Source organism: Pantherophis guttatus, chromosome 3, assembly GCF_059756535.1.
Source record: "Pantherophis guttatus breed Tessera chromosome 3, ASM5975653v1, whole genome shotgun sequence".
Classification (NCBI taxonomy): Eukaryota; Metazoa; Chordata; class Lepidosauria; order Squamata; family Colubridae; genus Pantherophis; species Pantherophis guttatus.
Genome location: NC_142065.1, coordinates 7500205 through 7523210, shown reverse-complemented (window position 1 = coordinate 7523210; position 23006 = coordinate 7500205). Strand labels below are relative to the sequence as shown.

General features: G+C 43.8%; 1 protein-coding gene across 5 annotated transcripts in view; it reads right to left on the bottom strand.

Annotated features, from left to right (window-relative positions):
* Nucleotides 1-19123, bottom strand: part of MYT1 (myelin transcription factor 1) — a 194155-nt gene extending 175032 nt beyond the window's left edge. For all 5 annotated transcript variants that reach the window (XM_060684370.2, XM_060684372.2, XM_060684374.2 and 2 more), the window contains exon 1: nucleotides 18459-19123. The gene's annotated coding sequence lies outside the window, so the exon portion shown is untranslated. The remainder of the gene's footprint in view (nucleotides 1-18458) is intronic.
* Nucleotides 19124-23006: the final 3883 nt, after the last annotated feature.

Sequence of the window (23006 nt, the reverse complement as noted above, 5' to 3'; positions counted from 1 at the left end):
TGGTCACACGACCACAATTCAGACTCTTGGCAACTGACTCATATTTATGACATGGCATAGGACCCGGGTACCTTCGAGACCGTCTTCTGCCACCAATAGCCTCCCACCGGCCAGTCTGCTCCCACAGAGAGGGTCTCCTCAGGGTGCCATCGGCCAAGTTATGTCGGCTGGCGACACCCAGGGGGAGGGCCTTCTCTGTGGGAGCCCCAGCCCTGTGGAATGAACTGCCCCCGGAAATACGTAAGATCTCCGACCTCCGGGTATTTCGCTGCGCACTGAAGACCCTGTTGTTCCGCCAGGCCGGGCTATCAACATAACAATTTTAAATTGGGGTATTTTAAATTTCTGGGGTTTTAATTGAGCCAAATCTATTTAATCATTTTAAATTTTAATCGTTGTTTTGTCTTGTGTTTTTAAATAGGCTGTACACCGCCCTGAGTCCTTCGGGAGAAGGGCGGTATAGAAATAAAATTATTATTATTATTATTATTATTATTATTATTATTATTATTATTATTATTATTATTATTATTATTATGACGGTTGCAGTGTCCCGCGGTCATGCGATCACGTTTTGCGAACTTCTGACAAGCAAAGTCAAGGGGGAAGGCAGATTCACTTAACAACCGTGTTACTAACTTAACAACTGCGGTGTTTCGCTTAACAACTGTAGCAAGAAAGGTCGTAAAATATGGCAAACTTCACTTAATAATGTCTATGGAGATTCTCAGTCATCCAGGTCATGATTGTCCCAAAGGGTGCTTTTTCAAGAGGCAACTGGACTTTCTGGTTTTTCTAAAGTGAGCAACGTGGTATATGCAGTACAATGCAGGGAGTCATGTGCAGATCTGTACATTGGGGAAACAAAACAACCACTTCACAAGTGCATGGCACAACATAGGAGAACAAACCGAACAGGACAAGATTCACCAGTCCATCTGCATTTAAAAGACAAAGGCCACTCTTTTGAAGACAGCAAAGTCCACATTTTGGACAGAGAGGGCCGCTGGTTTGAAAGAGAGGTCAAAGAGGCCATCTATGTCAAAATTGAACATAGAGGGGGAGGGATACGACATCATCTATCTCCAGTCTACAACCAAGTCCTTTCAACAGTTCCAAGAAGGCTCCACACCCATTTGCACCACTCAGGTGACCCTGAAGACACAGATACACCTCCAAGTGGTCTCAACGGCTCTCTAAAAGGATGCAAATGACCAGCTGTCTGCAAGGAGTATAAATCCTTCCATTCCCCACCATCCAGTCAGAGCTGAAGAAGCTTCTTGGATGACAAGTGAAACGTCCTCAAAGAAAAACAAGAAAGTCCAGTTGCCTCTTGAAAAAGCACCTTTGGGTTCACTTAATGAGAGAAATTTTAGGCTTGGTTGTGGTCTTAAGCCGAAGACCACTTTTATTTCTTTTACCAGCTCTTGCATTTGTAGGTGGAAGAACATATGAAGGACATTATCCCAACCTTGCTTGCTTGCTTGCTTGCTCACTCGCTCGCTCATCTATCCATCCATCCCTCCATTCCCTTCTGTGACTTAACAAGCAAAGTCAGTGGGGCAGCCTGATTCTCTTAACTGGGCTACTAACTTAACAACTGCATTGATTCACTTAGCAACTGTGGCAAGAAAGGTTGTAAAATGGGGCAAAACTCACTTAACAACTGTCCCGCTTAGCAACAGAAATTTGGGGCTCAGTTATGGTCTTAAGTCAAGGACAACCTGTTGGTCCATCCTGTTCTGTATGAGTCAGACTGAAGTACATGCGTCTGATTCATGTTAAGTACATGGATTTGGTTGATGTTCAATATATGCACAGGTACCCCTCGACTTACGACTATTTGTTTAGCAAATGGAGCCTGGATAGCTCAACAGACAGAGCTCTGTAATTTAACTCCAGCTGTCTGCAATTAAAGTAAGATCGAATCTCGCCAGGCTCAAGGTTGACTCAGCCTTCCATCCTTTCTAAGGTAGGTAAATTGAGGACTCAGTTTGTGGGGGCAATAAGCTGACTTTGTATAAATATACAAAAGGATGAAGGCTATTGCTTAACGCATTGTAAGCTGCCCTGAGTCTCCGAAGAAAGGCGGCATATAAATCAAATTAAAAAAAAAAAACTGTTTGAAGTTACAATGGTAATTACAGGTAATCCTCGAGTTACAACCACAGTTGAGCCCAAAATCTACGTTGCTAAGTGAAACGTTAAGTGAGTTTGTCTCATTTTACAACTTTTCTTGCCACAATTGTTCAAGTGAATCTGGTCTCCTTATTGGCTTTGCTTGTCAGAAGGTCACAAACGTTGATCACATGACCCCGGGACACTGCAACCGTCATAAATGTGAGTCAGTTGCCAAGCATCCGAATCTAAATCACGTGACCACGGGGATGCTGCCATGGCCATAAGTCTGAAAATGGTCCTAAGTCGCTTTTTTCAGTGCTGTTGTAACTTCGAACGGTCACTAAGTGAACTGTTGTCGCTCGAGGACTACCTGTACTGAATAAAATGCCTTAAAATTGAACTATCACAGCACCCTCCAAGGTCCCCTCCAACTATTCTATTCTATTCTATTCTATTCTATTCTATTCTATTCTATTCTATTCTATTCTATTCTATTCTATTCTATTCTATTCTATTTTCTATTTCTATTTCTATTTCTATTTCTATTCTATTCTATTCTATTCTTTTTTCTATTTCTATTCTATTCTATTCTCTTTTCTATTTCTATTCTATTCTATTCTATTCTATTCTATTCTATTCTATTCTATTCTATTCCATTCCATTCCATTCCATTCCATTCCACTCTCTATTCTATTCTATTCTATTCTATTCTATTCTATTCTATTCTATTCTATTCTATTCTATTCTATTCTATTTTCTATTTCTATTTCTATTTCTATTTCTATTCTATTCTATTCTATTCTATTCTTTTTTCTATTTCTATTCTATTCTATTCTCTTTTCTATTTCTATTTCTATTTCTATTCTATTCTATTCTATTCTTTTTTCTATTTCTATTCTATTCTATTCTCTTTTCTATTTCTATTCTATTCTATTCTATTCTATTCTATTCTATTCTATTCTATTCTATTCTATTCTATTCTATTCTATTCTATTCCATTCCATTCCATTCCATTCCATTCCATTCCACTCTCTATTCTATTCTATTCTATTCTATTCTATTCTATTCTATTCTATTCTATTCTATTCTATTCTATTCTATTCTATTCTATTCTATTTTCTATTTTCTATTTCTATTTCTATTTCTATTCTATTCTATTCTATTCTATTCTTTTTTCTATTTCTATTCTATTCTATTCTCTTTTCTATTTCTATTCTATTCTATTCTATTCTATTCTATTCTATTCTATTCTATTCTATTCTATTCCATTCCATTCCATTCCATTCCATTCCACTCTCTATTCTATTCTATTCTATTCTATTCTATTCTATTCTATTCTATTTTCTATTTCTATTTCTATTTCTATTTCTATTCTATTCTATTCTATTCTATTCTTTTTTCTATTTCTATTCTATTCTATTCTCTTTTCTATTTCTATTCTATTCTATTCTATTCTATTCTATTTTATTCTATTCTATTCTATTCTATTCTATTCTATTCTATTCCATTCCATTCCATTCCATTCCATTCCACTCTCTATTCTATTCTATTCTATTCTATTCTATTCTATTCTATTCTATTCTATTTTCTATTTCTATTTCTATTTCTATTTCTATTCTATTCTATTCTATTCTATTCTTTTTTCTATTTCTATTCTATTCTATTCTCTTTTCTATTTCTATTTCTATTTCTATTTCTATTCTATTCTATTCTATTCTTTTTTCTATTTCTATTCTATTCTATTCTCTTTTCTATTTCTATTCTATTCTATTCTATTCTATTCTATTCTATTCTATTCTATTCTATTCCATTCCATTCCATTCCATTCCATTCCATTCCACTCTCTATTCTATTCTATTCTATTCTATTCTATTCTATTCTATTCTATTCTATTCTATTCTATTCTATTCTATTCCATTCCATTCCATTCCATTCCATTCCATTCTATTCTATTCTATTCTAATCTCTTTCTATTCTATTCTATTCTATTCTATTCTATTCTATTCTATTCTATTCTATTCTATTCTATTCTATTCTATTCTATTCTATTCTATTCCATTCCATTCCATTCCATTCTATTCTATTCTAATCTCTTTCTATTCCAATCTCTTTCTATTCTATTCTATTCTATTCTATTCTATTCTATTCTATTCTATTCTATTCTATTCTATTCTATTCTATTCTATTCTATTCTATTCCATTCCATTCCATTCCATTCCATTCCATTCCATTCCATTCCATTCCATTCTATTCTATTCTATTCTATTCTATTCTATTCTATTCTATTCTATTCTAATCTCTTTCTATTCTATTCTATTCTATTCTATTCCATTCCATTCCATCCCATCCCATCCTATCCTATCCTATTGTGTGTCCAACCACACTTGGCCAATAAAGAATTCTATTCTATTCTATTCTATTCTATTCTATTCTATTCTATTCTATTCTATTCTATTCTATTCTATTCTATTCTATTCTATTCTATTCTATCCCGGGTTCACTTCATCGCCATTCGGGACCTTCCCGCCAGCTTTTGGCAAGCATTTGCTTGGGTTTGTTTAACAACCACTATTCACTTAAAAGATGTTTAACCACTGCGGCGAAAATAGTTGTTAAAATCAGATGTGACATAACAACCGCTTTGCTCATCAACAGGAATGCTGGTCTCAATTGTGGTTGTACCTCGAGGATTATCTGTATCTGATTCATGTGGAATACATGTATTTGCTGCGCACCACAATTTATTGAATAATTGAATTGAATTGAATGCTTTATTTGGCCAAGTGTGATTAGACACGCAGGAATTTGTCTCCGGTGCAGAAACTCTCACTGCAAAGCAACGGAGAAAATATTAATAAAGCAATAAAAGGGGGACAGGGATAAAATCAGGGGTGAAATGCCCCCGGTTCGGTCCGGGTCGCCCAATCCGGTAGCGATGGAGGTGGGTGGTTCAGAGAACCGATAGCAAAAATCCCTGCCTGCCCCCATGCCCAGCTGAGCCACGCGATCATCAGAGGGTTTTTTTAAAAAATTTTAAAAGCATTTTTTCTACAACCTCTTCGGCTGAAAAAATGCTTTAAAAAAAAAGCCTCTGATGATCGCATGGCTCAGTTGGGATCATCAAAGATCCCAGCTGAGTTGCCTGATTGGCAGAGGCTTTTTTTCTTTTAAATGCCTCTGACGATCCAAGCTGAGTTGCCTGATCGGCAGAGGCATTTAAAAGAAAAAAAAGCCTCTGCTGATCAGGCAACTCAGCTGGGATCGTCAAAGCCTTTTGAAAGCATTTTTTTACAGAGCCTTTTGAAAGCATTTTTCTTTCGCCAAAGAGGTTGGAGAAAAAATGGTTTTAAAAGTTAAAAAAAAAAAAAAAGGCCATGCCCACCCAGTCACATTACCCCCCAAAGCCACGCCCACAGAACCGGTAGTAACAAATTTTAGATTTCACCAGTGGATAAGATAATAAGGATAAATAATAATACTGCAGCCACCCTACATGGGTTAATGTAGATAGACATTAGAGAGAACTGTGAGAATTAGGTGTTCGGTTGAGTGATGGCATGGGGGAAAATACTATCCCTGTGTGTAGTTGTTTTGGCAAAAAATGTGTGATGTGGTCAAACTCCCCTTTATTGCTCCAACTTTCCCCCAAATGCTCCCACGTTTGTGGCAAGTCCTAGAGCAAAACGCTCACACACACACACCTCCAGCAGCCTGTGGCTGCGAGTAGTCCAGCAAAATGCTGTTAGCACAACGGCTTCCAGGCAAGAAATCCAGCGAGGCAAAGGGACAAGGCAATGAACGAACTAGGCAACAAATCCAGCAAACTCCAGACATTGGCAACTCCACAAATTCAATGTTTGTGGAAACTCCACAAATTCAATGTTTGTTCCCAACAAGCGCCTCTCCCCACAGCATCTCCTTAAGTCTCAATCTCCAGATGTAGCTTGTGAAGAAGGATGGGGTGCTCTCCTCCCAAGTCATCAGGTCGGACTGCACTGTTCCTGCCTCCTCTCCACTCTCCATGCTCGGGGATCAGGAGGGGGCAGTCCTTGCTTGTTGCCTGAGCTTCATCACTCTTCATCTCCACTGCTTGTCCTCTCCCTCTCTTCCCCGGTCGTCCTGCCCTCATTCTTCCCTGCTGGCAAGCCGTCCCAAGCCTGAGGGACCCGGGGATAACTCATCCAGCTCCTTTCTGAAATCCTCCAAAGCCCATGAGGCCGCCCCCTCAACCTCTGCCGGCCCCAGCTCTGGTTTATCCTCCTCTGCTGACCCAAGCTCCGACGGGGCCATGACACTTGCCCTATAGCACCTTCTCGAGGGAAGGACTTGAAACAGTTTATGTCCAGAATAGGAAGGGTCTGGAGATATCTTCCCAGCTCTCCTTCTGATCCCCACACTATGCATAGATATTCATAAATAACTCTTTATGAAGAGTTCGAATAAACTGGACCATGCTCAGAGAAGGAAGGGAACGAACAAGAACGTAGAGAGATTTGGGTTTTGGTTTTGGGAAGAGTAGGAGGTTTGGACACAGAGTAATGGATTTAAATTACAGGAAGGCCAATCTCCAGCAAATGCTTGAAGGGGCAAGAGAACATCACAATAGGAAAAGGAGCTTGACAATGGAATGTTTTTTTTTCATTGGATAGTTTTAAAAGGAGGCCATTTTTAGAATTTCAGTTGTTTTAGAATAACAGAATTGGAAGGGACCTTGGAGGTCTTCTAGTCCAACCCCCTGCTTTGTCTAGGAGGCTTTAGGTTTTGCGCCAAAGCATGGGGTTAGACTTGTGTAACTTGACGGTCCTTTCCAAATTTCTAAGATTTCTTGAAACCTTTTATCAATAGATGATCAGAATATGAGGTGGGACATTTGTCATGCAAAGGGCATGGTCTACAACAGGGGTGTCAAACTCAATTTCATTGAGGGCCGCATCAGGGTTGGGTTTGATCTTGGATGGCTGCAGTGGTGGGTTCCTCCCGGTTCGGTCCGGTTCGGCTGAGCCGGTAGTGGTGACAATATGACGTCACCGAACTGGTTCTCCCCCCCGCCCACCCACCTCCCCACCCTCCCACGTTATTCTTACCTTTTATTTGGTCCCACCCTCAATCTGTTGCTGCCTCCGGAGTCCCAGCTGATGACTAGAGGGAAAAAAACTGTTTAAACTCTTGCCGCTGGGCTTCAAAGGGCCGCCCTACAGCTGATCAGTGGTAAAAGCAAACAAATGAGTCGGGTCGTAAGTGCGAGGACTGGTCGTAAGTGCAAGGACCTTCCAGAAATGACTCTGACCAGCTAGCCACGCCCACCTAGTCACATGACCTCCAAGCCACACCCACAAAATAAGCCACGCCCAGTAGTAAAAAAATTTAGAACCCACCCCTGGATGGGTGGGGAGGCCTAGCCAGGGTGGGCATGGCCAGCTTGATGTCAGTCATCGAGGCTCCGTTTTCAGCCATGACGGCCCTCCCGAACTCCCTTTTTGCTAGCAGAGGGCTGCAGGAGGCCAGATCTAAGCCTCCTGCAGGCCTGATCCGGCCTCCAGGGCCTCAAGCTTGAAACCCCTGGTCTACAACAAGGCTCTTTCTGGAAGAAGGAGGAGAAAGAAGAAGAGGAGGAGGAGAAGAAGAAGAAGGAAGGAAGGAAGGAAGGAAGGAAGGAAGGAAGGAAGGAAGGAAGGAAGGAAGGAAGGAAGAAGGTGGTATGCAAACTAGTAATTGAGAAGGAGAAGAAAAAAGGGATGATGGTGACGGAGGAGGAAGAGGAGGTGGTAGTGTTGCAAACGTATAATTGAGAAGGAGAAGAAGGCAAAGAAAAGGTGGTGCTGAAAGAGAAGAAGGGCTTCCGTCACAGTCCTGAGGAGTGCTCACAAGGAGTAGGACCAGATGTGAAATCCAGCAGGTTCTGATAGGTTCTGGAGAACCGGTAGCGGAAATTTTGAGCAGTTCAGAGAACCGGGAAATACCACCTCTGGCTAGCCCCAGAGTGGGTAGGAATGGAGATTTTGCAATATTCTTCCCCTGGAGTGGGGTGGGAATGGGGATTTTGCAGTATCCTTCCCCTGCCATGCCCACCAAGCCACGCCGACAGAACCAGTAGTAAAAAAATTTGGATTTCACCACTGACTAGGACTGTGATGGGGAACCTATGGCACGTGTGCCACAGGTGGCAAGCAGAGCCCTCTCTGCGGGCACGCAAGCCGTGGCCTAGCTTAGATCTGTTGCGCATGTGCGCATGTGCCTCCTGCCGGACAGCTGATTTTCTAGATGTGCAGGAGTTGTGGCACATGCGGAGGTCATGCCCGCATGCATGGGGGGGCGTGGGGCATGCGCACATGCGCTCGGGGTGTGGGGGGAGCGGCCCGTTTTTGGTTCCAGGAGGCTGCAGGGAGGCCTACTAGGCCCAAAACTGGGTGGAGGGGATCGTGCATATATGCCAGTGGCGGGTTGCTCCCAGTTTGGCCCGGTTCGGCCGAGCCGGTACGGTGACGCTATTACATCACCGAACTGGTTCTCTTTCTTTGGGAGCTAAGCCCTCCCGCCCATACCCGCGTTATTCCGACCTTATATTTCTTTTTTCGCCCAGCTGAAAGGTGCGGCAGAGCGGATTGTCGCACCTCAGCTGGGCAGATTCACAACGCGCTTGCGCAAAGCGCAAGTTTGGCACGCATGCGAGCGAAGCGAGGTGATCGCGTGCAAAGCGCGCGCACAAAGAGAACCGGTAGTAAAGCCGGTTAGAACCCACCCCTGATACATGCATGGGGGGAGGGAGCGGGGGGGCTCCGGTTTGCATGTGCAGGGGGAGTATGGGAGGTCGTGCGCGCATTGCATTATGGGTGCCGGCATGCACGCGCTTTAAGCGCACTACAACAAAAAGGTTAGCCATCACTGAAGTAGGATCTATTCTGGCTTCATAATAGTCCGATTTAATATTGGGAAAAGGAAGGTAAAAATGGAAGAGTTTGCAAGAATCCTCTACTACGCCCTGCCTGCCAAGCCAAGCATCCTTCTCCCCACCACCACCCCTCCCCGGCCGAAAGTAAAATGCGATCAGATTCCCTCCCCCTCGTCTGCTTCAGTTTCAGGGCCACATCGTGGCGATAAGAGAATCTGCTTCACATGCATAAACTCCCAAGTTCAATTACTGCCATCTCAGTTTACAGGGATCAAATGGCGGAAGCGGGGAGGGGGAAATGACAAAACATGTCACAGCCTGAATCTTTGACTTGCTGCTACAATTTGTCAAAAAGAAACTTTTTTTTCCTTTTTTTTTACATTTCCTGTCTCATCTGTTCGGCTTGTTAATCAGTTCTGTGTACAGCTGAAGCCTCAGCAGCATGTTATCTAAGGACAATTGCTACTGTCCGCCCCCTAAATACAGGTAGTCTTCCACTTACAACCACAGTTGAGCAAGGCAGTTGTTAAGTGAGTTTTGCCCCCTTTTACAGCCTTTCTTGCCTCAGTGGTTAAGTGTTAGTACCACTAACTTAATCATGACCCTGGACACTGCAACTGTCGTAAATATGAGTCAGTTGCCAAGCGTCTGAATTTTATCCAACATCTTCTTAAAAACGTCCAGTGTTGAAACATTCACAACTTCTGGAGGCAAGTTGTTCCACTGATTAATTGTTCTGACTGTCAGGAAATTTCTCCCTAGTTCTAAATTGCTTCTCTCCTTGATGAGTTTCCACCCATTGCTTCTTGTCCTGCCTTTAGGTGCTTTGGAGAATAGCTTGACTCCCTCTTCTTTGTGGCAGCCCCTGAGATATTGGATCAACTGCTATCATGTCTCCCCTAGTCCTTCTTTTCATCAAACTAGACATGCCCAGTTCCTGCAACCGTTCTTCATATGTTTTAGCCTCCTGTACCCTATGTGGCTAGATGGGAGGTTGTATGGATTAAGCATCTCCAAACCTGGCAACTTTTAAGACTTGTGGACTTCAACTCCCAGAATTCCACAGCTGGCTGAGGAATTCTGGAAGTTGAAGTCCACAAGTCTTAAAGTTGCCAAGTTTGGAGACCCCTGCTTGGCTTCTTCAGCCAAAATTTGTGATAGGTGTGTGCGTAGATTTGTCTGAACATGTCACAAGATGGTCCCTTTCTTGCCGTTCAGACATAAGTCACCCTCAAGCCAAGTTTCACAGTTTGTTAGTACATGTTTAGCATAAGGGTATTCCTCAACTTATGACACCACAGTTGGGAGCGTAACGTCTTTCATGAAGCAAGGCAGTGGTTAAGTGAGTTGCACCCAATTTTACAATTTTTTTTTGCTGTGGTTGTTAAGCAAATCATTGCCATCATTAAGTGAATCGTGGTCATTAAGCGAACCTAGCTTCGCCCAATGACTTGTCAAAACTGGCTGGGAGGATCACATACGACAATCACATGACCCAGGGATGCTGCAGTTGTTGAAAATGCCTGCAGGTTGCCACAGTGATGAAATCTAAATTTTCTTGCTACCAGTTCTGTGGGTGTGGCTTGGTGGGCGTGGCTTGGTGGGGGGGGAGGGTCATGTGATTGGGTGGGCATGGCCAATTTTTTTTTTATTTTTTTAAAGCATTTTTTTTTACTACCGGTTCGGGCAAATAGGTAGTAAAAAAAATGCTTTAAAAAAGTAAAAAAAGGTTTCGACCATCACAGCTGTGCCGTGCGATTGTCGGAACCTTTTTTTTACTTTAAATACTTTTTAAAGCATTTTTTTTACTACCGGTTCGCATTTTTTCAGTGCCATAGTAACTTTGAACGGTCACTAAATGAATGGTTATAAGTCAGTGACTATCGGTATAGCATACAAAAGACAGCTGTTTTCATAAATTTCCCAATTTAGCCGGTTTTAGCCTAGTCACCACCTGGTGATTGGCCCACGGTCACCCAACCAGTTTTCACACCTAAGGCGGGACTGGAATAAACAGTCTCCTGGTGATTGGCCCAAAGTTACCCATCTGACTTTCACCCCAAAGACAGGATTAGAACTCACCGCCTCCTGGTGATTGTCCCAAAGTCAGCCAACTGGCTTTCATCCCTAAGGCAGGACTAGAACTCTCCTAGTGGTTGGCCAAAAGTCACCCAGCTGTCTTTCTGGCCTAAGGCGGGACTAGAACTCACTGTCTCCTAGTGATTGGCCCAAAGTGACCAAGATGTCTTTCTTGCCTAAGGAGGGACTAGAACTCACCGTCTCCTAGTGATTGGCCCAAAGTCACTCAACTGTCTTTCTTCTCTAAGGCGGGACTAGAACTCACAGTCTCCTAGTGATTGGCCCAAAGTCACCCAACTGTCTTTCTTGTCTAAGGCGGGACTAGAACTCACTGTCTCCTAGTGATTGGCCCAAAGTCACGCAGCTGTCTTTCTGGCCTAAGGCGGGACTAGAACTCACCGTCTCCTAGTGATTGGCCCAAAGTCACCCAGCTGTCTTTCTGGCCTAAGGCGGGACTAGTACTCACCGTCTCCTAGTGATTGGCCCAAAGTCACCCAGCTGTCTTTCTTGTCTAAGGCGGGACAAAAACGTACCACCTCCTGGTGATTGGTGCAGAGTCGCCCAACCAGTTTTCACACCTAAGGCGGGACTGGAATAAGCAGTCTCCTGGTGATTGGCTCAAAGTCACTCAGTCGGCTTTGATGCCTAAGGCAGAAATAAAACTGAGTTTTATCTCTTGGTTTCTAGGCCAGTATCTTAACCACTAGACCAAACTTTTCGCTTTGCTGAAGGAAACGTCAACGCCAGTTGTGGGTTGCTACCGGTTCGGGAGTGCGCAGACGTGGCTCACGGGTAAGTGAAACCCACCCCTAGTCAACGTTCCCCTCTTTACGAAGAGGGGAGACGATCGTCTAAGAAGCCCGGAAATTACGTTTAGACGACTTTTACAGTCTGTCCTTTTTAGCTTCCTCCACGATCTGACTAAGTGGGAAACCTTTGCATTGAGTCTGATCTCATCCTTCTCTCGATCACCTGTCACCAGGGGTGGGTTCTAAATTGTTTTACTACCGGTTCTGTGGGCGTGGCTTATTTTGTGGGTGTGGCTTGAAGGTCATGTGACTAGGTGGGCGTGGCTAGCTGGCCAGAGTCATTTCTGGAAGGTCCTTGCACTTACGACCACTCCTCGCACTTACGACCCGACTCATTTGTTTGCTTTTAACACTGATCAGCTGTAGGGCGGCCCTTTGAAGCCCCGCGGCAAGAGTTTAAACAGTTTTTTTCCCCTCTAGTCATCAGCTGGGACTCAGGAGGCAGCAATAGATTGGGGGTGGGACCAAATAAAAGGTAAGAATAACGTGGGGGGGTGGGAGGGCGGGGGGGGAGAGAACCGGTTTGGTGACATCATATCGTCACCGCTACCAGCTCGGCCGAACCGGACCGAACCGGGAGGAACCCACCACTGCCTGTCACCTGATTATTCATAAATAATAAGGCTGCATGCCGGGTACCCTGATCAGTGCCTTTCCTCTTGATTACTGGATTAAGGGGCTTACTTCACAGATGCACCCCTCCTTTTCTTCCCTTTCGCAAGCTCAAAAGATCCCCTCCCCTGCCCCGCCTGCTGGAATAGATCTTTGTGGATCACACCCTGCCGACAACGTGACTCGCATTGCTCTGAGCGAATGAGGTTACATCAGGATATATTCATTACTAAGCATATAAATAGCGTATGTAGCAAAAAAAAAAAAGGGGGGGGAAAGACATTTGTTTTTCGTGCAGGAGACGGTGAGGGAGGGAGAGAAAAAGGAGAAACCCTTTCTAATAATTAAACGTCTCGTTTGCCGTTCTCAAGTTCTCCGTTGCAACGGCTAATCTTTTTTGGTTTATTTTTTTTTCAGAGACCTGTAAATAAAACTCAACAACAACAACAACGCTGTTCCCCTTTTCAACTCTGAGCTCCAAAGATCGTCCCTGGAAAATGAAAATGAATTTGCCTTCATGGATTTATGGTGGCCTAGCTTGTTGTTGTTGTTTTTAAAGAGCTTTCGTACTTGCGTTCATTAATAATAACTTTCAGCATAAAGGATTTTTTTTCTTCTTCCCCCCCATTAGGGATGAAATTGGCTTATATCTGGGCTGGTCACGTGGGTTGAATTCTCGTCTCTCCTGCACAGTTGTGTATTAATAACATCAAATTTAATCATCAGAAAGACATCAACTTTCCTCGGCGCTTCCTTATCTACAGAATTTGCTTTGGGCACAGAGCAGACTGGCTCCAAAATTCTCCCCAACTGGAACAGCCCCTTGAAGATAAAAAGGAAAACAATATTTCCCTTTCTGAACCTAGAAAGCAGGTTTCTAACAGAGGAGGAAAGGGGGTGAACGATCCGTACGGGTGACCCTCAACTTACAACAATTCATTTAGTGACCGTTCGAAGTTATGAGGGCACTGAAAAAAAGTGACGTAGCTAGGACCCTCTTTCACACTTAACAACCTTGGCGGCATCCCCTGTGGTCAGGTGATCAAAATTCAAACGCCTGGCAACTGGTTCGTATTTTATGATGGTTGCAGCGTCCTGGGGTCATGTGATCCCCTTTTGCGGCCTTCTTGGCAAGCGCAGTCAATGGGGAAGGCAGATTCCCTTAACAACCATGTTACTAACTTAACTGCAGTGTTTGGCAAAGTTCACTTAATAACAGAAGCTTTAGGCTCAGTCGTGATCATAAGCCAAGGACTACCTTTATTTTCTTTTACCAGCTCTTGCATTTTTAGGTGGAAGAACATATGAAGAACATCATCCCAAGATTGCTTTCTCGGCCTGCCTGCCTGCCTGCCTACCTACCTAGTTTATCCATCCAACCACTTATCTAGTCAGTGGGTCTGTCTGTCTGTCTGTCTGTCTGTCTGTCTGTCTGTCTGTCTATCTATCATCTATCTATCATCTATCAACCTACCTACCTAGTCTGTCTGTTATCTATCCACCCACCCATCCACTTATCTAGTCTGTCAGTCTGTCTGTCTACCTACCTACCTACCTATCATCTATCTACCTACCTACCTACTTACCTATATATTTATCTATATCTATCTGTCTGTCTGCCTGCCTGCCTGCCTCTCTACCTACCTACCTACCTACCTACCTACCTACCTACCTACCTACCATCTATCTATCTATCTCTACCTACTTAGCTAGCTAGCTAGCTAGCTACCTACCTCTACCTACCTACCTACCTACCTATCTACCTGCCTGCCTGCCTGCCTGCCTACCTACCTATCTACCACAGTGGTTATAATGCAGTATTGCAGGCTAACACTGCTCATTGCCAGGAGTTTGATTCTGACTGGTCAAAGCTGATTCAGCCTTCCATCCTTCCAAGGTCAATAAAATGAGGACCCAGATTGTTGGGGCAATATGCTGACTCTGCAAACCGCTTTGAGAGGGCTTTAAAGCTCTATGAAGTGGTATATAAGTCTAAGTGCTATTGCTATTCTATACAAATGGCTGTCCAGACTCTTATAGATAGATAGATAGATAGATAGATAGATAGATAGATAGATAGATAGATGATATATAATAGATAGATATAGATAGATGATAGATAGATAGATAATATATAATAGATAGATAGATGATATATAATAGATAGATAGATAGATGATATATAATAGATAGATATAGATAGATGATCGATAGATAGATAATATATAATAGATAGATAGATGATATATAATAGATAGATAGATGATATATAATAGATAGATATAGATAGATGATTGATAGATAGATAGATAATATATAATAGATAGATAGATGATATATAATAGATAGATAGATGATATATAATAGATAGATAGATGATATATAATAGATAGATATAGATATAGATAGATGATCGATAGATAGACAGTCTAGACAGAGAAGTCATGTTTTCTTCCTTTTCTGCCCTACATAACTCAGTAGGAATCATTGAGCACACAGGCCCTGCAGGATCCATTTCTAGGACTCAGTCCAAGGTCATAAAATGTTGGCCAATTGAGTCACAGGGGTCAGCGATGAGCATTCCATGAAATAAACCGTGGCAGATACAGCTGGGTATTTTTTAAAAAACCCATTGAATGGAGCCATAAACTCTGTGTGCACAGTTTTCCCTTAAGTTTCCAAAGCATGTGCTTCTGTTCAGGGCTGATTAAAAGCCAGGTTAAAAAAAAAAAAAGAAGAGTAGAACTATAAAGACCCAATTCTCCCAAAATCATGGCTCCTTGTAGTATATTCTATTTATACACATGGCGTTCTATTTTTACTTGCCTAAATATAGAGTTGCAAGCGATCAGTCAACTTTCAGAAGGTTTCTTTTTTGGGGGCGAGGCGAAGAAGCCAGTTTTTTTTGAGAATCTGAGTGTTCCTTCTCTAACTGGACTAGATTTCAGATCCACCCCCGCTCCCCCATTTTCTGTGCATGCATCCAAGCTATAGATCTATACGCACACTGCTAATAAGTATAATATTAATGCAGGATCAGGGGTTTTCAATTCAATTGTACAGAATGCGAAGGACGTGTCTTTTTGTTTTATTTTTATAGTTTTTCTTATGTATGATGTATGCCGAAGATGGCATTTAACTTCGTTGCATGAGGTGCAATGACAATAAAGTCAACTAAAGTAAACCAACAGTCTTAAAGATGCTACTCAAAACTGGAGGAGGTTTAAAGAACGCTCGCTTTTGTTATTGGATGTTTCTTTTCTTAAAAACAACAACAACAAAAAAGCTAGGAAACTTTGCCATGTAGATGAGATCTGTATTCGATGGTTTTTCTGCCTCTTTGTTTGCCTTGCAGCGACGAGAAGCACAGTGGGCAATTCTGAACTGTCTGATAACTTGACTTGTCCTCTGGGTTTTAATAGTCTACCTTTTCCGTCATAGATACGTCGCCAAACATTGAAATCAAATGCAGGCAGGCACCCCAGCAATAAAATAAAATACATATTAAAAAAACCCACCCCGCCCTCTTTCTCCACTACTCGGTTGCAACACCCCTGTTGCAATCAAAGCAACTGTTCAACTTTAATTCCCATAATAACCCCCTTCCCCCCACTTCTCTTCTTCTTTTGTCTGCCTTTAATTAAAGTGGACATATGGAAGGAGCTGATAATAAGAGCAGATGAGCCAATGCGAGCCAGGATGGATGCAATTATTGGAGAGCAGGAAAAAACTTCAGCCGGAGTGTTTCTGCCCAGATCACAACAAACGCACGCCAACCAGCAACAAAACACAAAACTAAGAGAGAGTTGCGTTCACAATTCACCCAGCCCTATAAAGGCCCCTTTTTCCCTGTTGGGTGATAGTGATAGTCGCCATGAAAACTTTAAGCCAGGCCTCAAATGGTCCAGCTTCTATTTATATATTATTATTATTTTTTTTAAAAAAACCCAGGAATTGAGATTAAACATAACAATCCCTGCCTCGTATCCGATTCGACAATAAAGGTTCACCAGGCAAACGGTGGTGCCCAGTTTGCCCTACAGACAAAGGCCTCCCTTGCTAATTTTAGCCGAATAATTTGAGGATGATTTCTGCCTATTGGCATTTCCATAAATAAAACATCAAGTTACATTGTGCAACCGAGCTCTTCATTATGGCATTCGGAGAGAGTTATATTTAAGTTAAAGGGATCGTTAGCAGCGGAGAAACAGAGAGAGAGAGAGAGAGAGAGAGAGAGAGAAAGAGAACCGAAGGATAAATTGGTAGTTTATGAGATTAGAACAATAAACCTCATCGTAGGCTTTCCTGACCCGAGGGTGCTCAGCTATGCCAGACTACAACTCCCATCAGCCCATGGCTGGTGATGGTCTTTGTAGTCCAACATATTGGAAAGTCTCCAGATTGCAGAAAGCTGACTTCCGGCACATTTATCAAAAGTCCAGGATTTCTCTCTCTCTCTTTTTTGTTCCTAATGCTGAGCGTGCAGGAGCAGGCAGCCTAAATTATCTGATTAAAAACCCCAGGAATCAGTAAAACCGACAAAGACGTGCCTCCTCATTGTTGTTGTTGTTGTTATTATTATTATTATTATTATTATTATTATTATTATTATTATTATTATTATTATTTTGGAACGTTTCAGGTTATACGGTGGCTTTGCCCCTTTAAAAACTTGAGTTTCTCGACCCTACTCCTTTTCATTCCAAAGTGTAGGACAACAGCAAGCTTCCCTATTGAAGCGAAGAGAAAGAGGTTGCGTTGCCTTTCCATGGGGGAATGTGTGTGTGTGTGTGTGTGTGTTGTGTGTGTGGTGGTGGGGGCTGGTGCAAAATATTCAGCTTCAAGACGAACTCCCACCCCTTCCCTTCCCTCCACCCGTCTTTCAAACGCCTGCCGGGAAAGCAAGAGCGGACGCCGGACCTTTTCAGGACCCTGGACAGCGTCAAGAGGAACCCAACGGATAAAAGAAAATTTTCCTGGGTAAAAAAAAAATTCAGGTTGGATGGTCAACTCTAGAGACTTTGCTTGGAATAGAATAGAATAAAATAACAGAGTTGGAAAGGGGCCTTGGAGGTCTTCTAATCCAACCCCCACCCCCTCAAGCAGGAGACCCTGTCCCCTTTCAGACAAATGGCAGGCCAGGCTCTTAAAAAAAACAACCCTTCCAGTGATGGAGAATCTCTATAGACCTCCAGTGATGGAGCACCCACAAGTTCCCAACGTGTCCATCCGTACAGCTTTCTTGAAGAACGCTGGGAAAGTTTTCCAGCTGGGTGGGTGGGTGGGGGGAACTGAGTGAAAAAAAAGAAGAGTCCTGCATTTTCACTTCCTACACTTTCTCCCCCCCCCCGCCCCGTCCCCAATGGGCTTTATTTCTACTTAATCCAATCCGTAGTGTGCCAGAGACTCCCAAACGCAGAAATATCAAATAACCAAGGAGAACATCTACCTCTTTGATCAACAAAGATTCTCTGGATGGGTGGGTGAGTGGGGGGTCTTTCACAGGGATTGCTCCACACAACCTCTTCCGAGGGGTGGTGGTGGTGGAGAAAGACAGACAGAGAGAGACAAACAGACAAACAGACCGACAGATCTATAGGTCCTCCATCCATCCCCCCCCCTTTTCCCCATCTTTCTGGCTTCGCTCCACGCCTCTTGTGATCCTTACTGAGTTCTCGGTTCTTTTTCCCACCCGGAAACACAACAACAACAACAACAACAACCAACCAACCAACAACCTAACAGCAGCAGCAGCACAACAGCCCATCGCTCCCGAGTTCCCTGCCTCCTCTTTTGTCCCCCCCACCCCCCCACCGCAACAAGCCAGCCAGCCAGCAAACAAATACTGTGTAAGCGGCTTTAATCAACCCAACCTCAACCTCAACCTCAACCCAACCCAACCCAACCCAACCCAAACAACGTACACGCACAAACACCCCTGGACTTACCTTGGCCGCCAGTCCTATTGTCTCTCCTTTTTGCAAAATGACATCACAGAAGGCAGTCATGAAATGTATCGGAGCGAACGGCAGAGTTGGGGGGTCGGTGGGGAGCGGGGAAGGGGAGAGGGGGGAGAGAGAGGGAGCGAGAGAAAAGGCGACTCGGGGAGAGTTGGAAGGTACCGGAGGCTGCAAAGCCTCTGTGTGTGTGTGTGTGTGTTGTGTGTGTGTGTGTGTGTTGTGTGTATGTTGGGGGTGGGGGGGGAGGAACTAAGCCGAGGAGGACTTGCTAAAAAAAAAAAAACACGGGCCCTGTTTCTTCACCCCCCGAAAAATAAGAGATTGATGGAAGCTTTCCCCCGTCTTCGCCTCTTAGTCGTTCCTGGGCGAACTCTTTAAAGCCTGCTAAAGGCAGTCTCACTTAATGATCGGTCGCATTAATGGGATGGAAGGGGGGGGAGGGAGAGAGAGAGAGAGAGAGAGAGAGAGAGAGGAGGAGGAGGAGAAGGAGGTGGAGGGGCGCTCTTTCCCCCCCACCCTTCCCTTTGTAAATACAGTACTCTACCCAGCAACCTTTTAGGCTGGCAATATATCTGTTTACTCTCGGAGGTGAAATAAATCTACAGTAGGGAAGGAAGGGAGGGTAGGACACACGGACACACACACACACACACACACGGAGGTGCGGACTTATTTATTTGTTTTTTTTTTTTAAGGGGGGTGCCTTAAAACGGGAGCTCTGGACTAGCTCTCCTTCCCAGTTCAAGAGAAGGGGGGGAGGAAATGCCTCCCGTGCTTGCCACGATCCACTTCGAGACATTAATATCCAGTTTGTTTGTTTTTTAATGCAAAAGAGAGAGAAAAAAAGAAGGAAAAATAAAACGAATTAAGGAAGGTTGGAACGGCCGGCTTAATTTTTTTTCTCTCTCTCTCTTTCCGACTCCCCCACTTTCCTCTCTCCCCCCCCCTCCGCGTTTCCTGCTTATGGTACAGTCCCATAATTTCTAATAGCAACAAGCAGGGAGTGACAGATGCCCTTGCGTAGCCTCGCCAGCAGCCAAAGTAGCCCCCCCCCCCGTCTTTATGACCTAGAGCCATTACGGAGAAGAAAAAAAGAAAAAAAGGAAGCAGAACGGCGGAGCCGATTTTGAATATGGAAAGAGCCGAGGAGCCCTTGGGCGCATCCACACGACCCCCGCGTGGTTTTTATTTATTCATTTATATTTCTTTATTTTTCCAGGATGCTCGCCGCGATTTGCAAAAAAAAAAAAAAAAAAAAAAAAAGTTAGTTCCAGCATCTTTGGCAAACTTTCTCCAACTTCACAGTTATGGAAGTTGACTACCGTTAGCTCCTCCTCCTCCTCCTCCTTTTAAGAAAAAACCTTTTCTATTTTCTGAAGATGAATGCAGACCTACCTTTCCGGCTTCAGAAGTGAATTTACCCCCCAAAGGCACTGCATGTTATTTATTTCTTTTATTTATCGATGTCCCCGCCTTTATTATTTTATTATTCACATGTCTGATATGCTCTTTTTTTTTTTTTTTTTTAAATTGATTATATGTCTTCTCCGGAGACTCAGGGCGGCTTACAATGCGTTAAGCAATAGCCTTCATCCTTTTGTATATTTATACAAAGTCAGCTTATTGCCCCCACAAACCGGGTCCTCATTTAACCTACCTTAGAAAGGATGGAAGGCTGAGTCAACCTTGAGCCTGGTGAGATTCGAACCTGCAGTAATTGCAGGCAGCTGCGTTAATAACAGGGTGCTTTAGACCTCTGTACTACCAAGGCTCTTATTTCCCCCCACAACAATCACTTTGCGAATTGGATTGGACTGAGAGGGAGGGACTGGCCCAAAGTTACCCAGTTGGTTTTCTTGCCTAAGGCAGGACTAGAACTCACCATCTCCTAGTCCAGGGGTCAGCAACCTGCGGCTCTGGAGCCGCATGTGGCTCTTTCACCCCTCTGCTGCGGCTCCCTGTCGCTCAAAATATGCGTCACAACCACCAATGTTCGACACCCACCGGCATGTGATTTATTGAGCTTGGATAAATCAATAAATCCAGCCATGGATAAATCCAATTCAGAAGAAAACAGAATGTTTAATTCAACTACATATGCTAGTTTTGTGGCCACTTAGGAAATAGTCAGGCACAAGAAGGGTTTAGTGGCTCCCGGTGTTTTCTTTTCTGTGGGAAACGGGTCCAAATGGCACTGAGTATTTAAGGTTGCAGACCCTTGTCCTAGTCCCATGATGGTGAACTGAATGGTATATGTGCAGGAAATGGCAACTCTCTGAGCACGCCAGCCGTCGCCCATTGCTCTTCTGGGTTCTGGCCCGCATGTCAGCTGGTCTTCATGTGCGCACATGCGCACCAGAAACCAGAAGACCATGTGACCGGCACACATGCGCATGCCTGAAACCGGAAGCTCAGCTTCCCGGCACACGCATGCACGCCGGGGAGCTGCTTTTCTGGTCTCCGGTGCTCCCCCACGTGCGTGCTCCCGTTTTGGCACTTGGTGCCGAAAAGGTTCGCCAACACTGTCCTAGCGATTGACTCAAAGTTATCCAGTCAGTTTTCAGGCGGGACTAGAACTCACTATCTCCTGGCGATTGGCTCAAAGTCACCCAGCTGGCTTTCATGCCTAGGGAGGGACTAGAACTCACTGTCTCCTGGTGATTGGCCCAAAGTCACCCAGCCAGCTTTCATGTCTAAAGTGACACTAGAACTCACTGTCCCCTAGTTTCCAACTTGATGTCTCAACCACACTGGCTCTTTATAGACAAGGAGGTTTGATCTATACATTCCAAGCTTCAACATCCTAAATATTTCAGGAGAGACCAGACAAGAGGAAATCCTGTTTCAGGTGGTGGCATCCTCCTTCCTCCAGAAACGACATATATTAGGAACGGTTTCCAGGGGATGCCACCACCAGAAGAAGCTTTTAAGATTTTGGAAGCAGGAATGATCCCGAGGTTCCCAAATGATCCCGTTGATTGTTTGTATTGTGCATATTGTTATATATTATATATTATGATTTATGTATGTTAATAAAATTAAAAAAATAAAAAATATATAAAAAAAGGAAATCCTGTTTCAGCTTGATGCTTTCCAGATGGAGGCTGAGCTTACAATTAAAGCTAAGATACTGATAGAAGAGAATATTTGTAGCTCAGGATTGCACTATGGCTGTGATGGCGAACCTATGGCACGGGTGCCACCGGTGGCACGCGGAGCCATATCTGAGGGCACATGAGCGTTGCCCTAGCTCAGCTCCAGCACACATGCGCCTGCCGGCCAGCTGATTCCAGGCCCACCGGAAGTTGGGAAATGGGCTGTTTCTGGCCTTCGGAGGCCCTTCAGGGGGTGTTGAGGAAGGCTGTTTTTGCCCTCCCCAGGCTCCTAGAAAGCCTCTGGAGCCTGGGGAGAATGAAAAATGTCCTCACTGTGCCATCGCATGCCAAAAGCGGGGGCAACATGCGCGCGGGAGGGCGGGGCACGGGTGGGCATCGAATTATGAGTGTGGGCACGCACGTGCACGATTCCCCCGCTCTCACCCCGCTTTTGGCACGCGATGGCAAAAAGGTTAGCCATCACTGCACTATGGGGTCCTTGGTGCTCTCTGAGCTTGGTTGTTTGCTTGCAAACATTTCATTGCCCAACTAGGTAACATCATCATTACAGACCCCATTTGCTTCTAGCACATTACCTGCTCTTGGGTGATGTTACCTACTTGGGCAATGAAATGTCTGCAAGGAAACAACCAAGCTCAGAGAGCACCAAGGACCCCACAGTTAAGATAGTCCAGCTGTTGATGGCGAGTCTATTAACCAAATATCTCAGAAGCAATTTTATCACCTGGCTGATGTAATTTTTCTCACCCTTGATACAGGTAGTCCTCGACTTATGACCGCAATGGAGCCCAAAATTTCTGTTGTTAAGTGAGACATTTGTTAAGTGAGTTTTGCCCCATTTTACAACCTTTCTTGCCACCGTTGTTAAGTGAATCACTGCAGTTGATAAGTTAGTAACCCTGTTGTTAAGTGAATCTGGCTTCCCCATTGACTCTTCCTTGTCAGAAGGTCATAATAGGAGATTACATGACCTTAGGACACAGCAATGGTCATAAATATGGGTCAGTTGCCAAGCATCTGAATTTTGATCCCATGATCATGGGGATGCTGCAAAGGTTGTAACTTTTTTCAGTGCTGTTGTAACTTTGAACGGTCACTAAATGAACTGTTGTAAGTCGAGGACTACCTATACTGGAATTATAAATTCCAGAATTCTAAAGACTAGGCTCCCAACACATGATAACAGAATATTGGTGCTATGGATAATAATTTCTACTGATCCTGGGTGCATTAGCATCTGCTTTTCATCTTATTGTAAGCCACCTAGAGTTGTGTGATGGAGAGATGGGTGGCATACAAATTTAGTAAATAATAATAATAACAACAACAAAAACATTGAAGGAAAATGTGATAACAACTTGACCTGGGCATGGCTTAAGACGGGAACCATCAAGAAAGAAACGGGAGGTTTAATACCGGG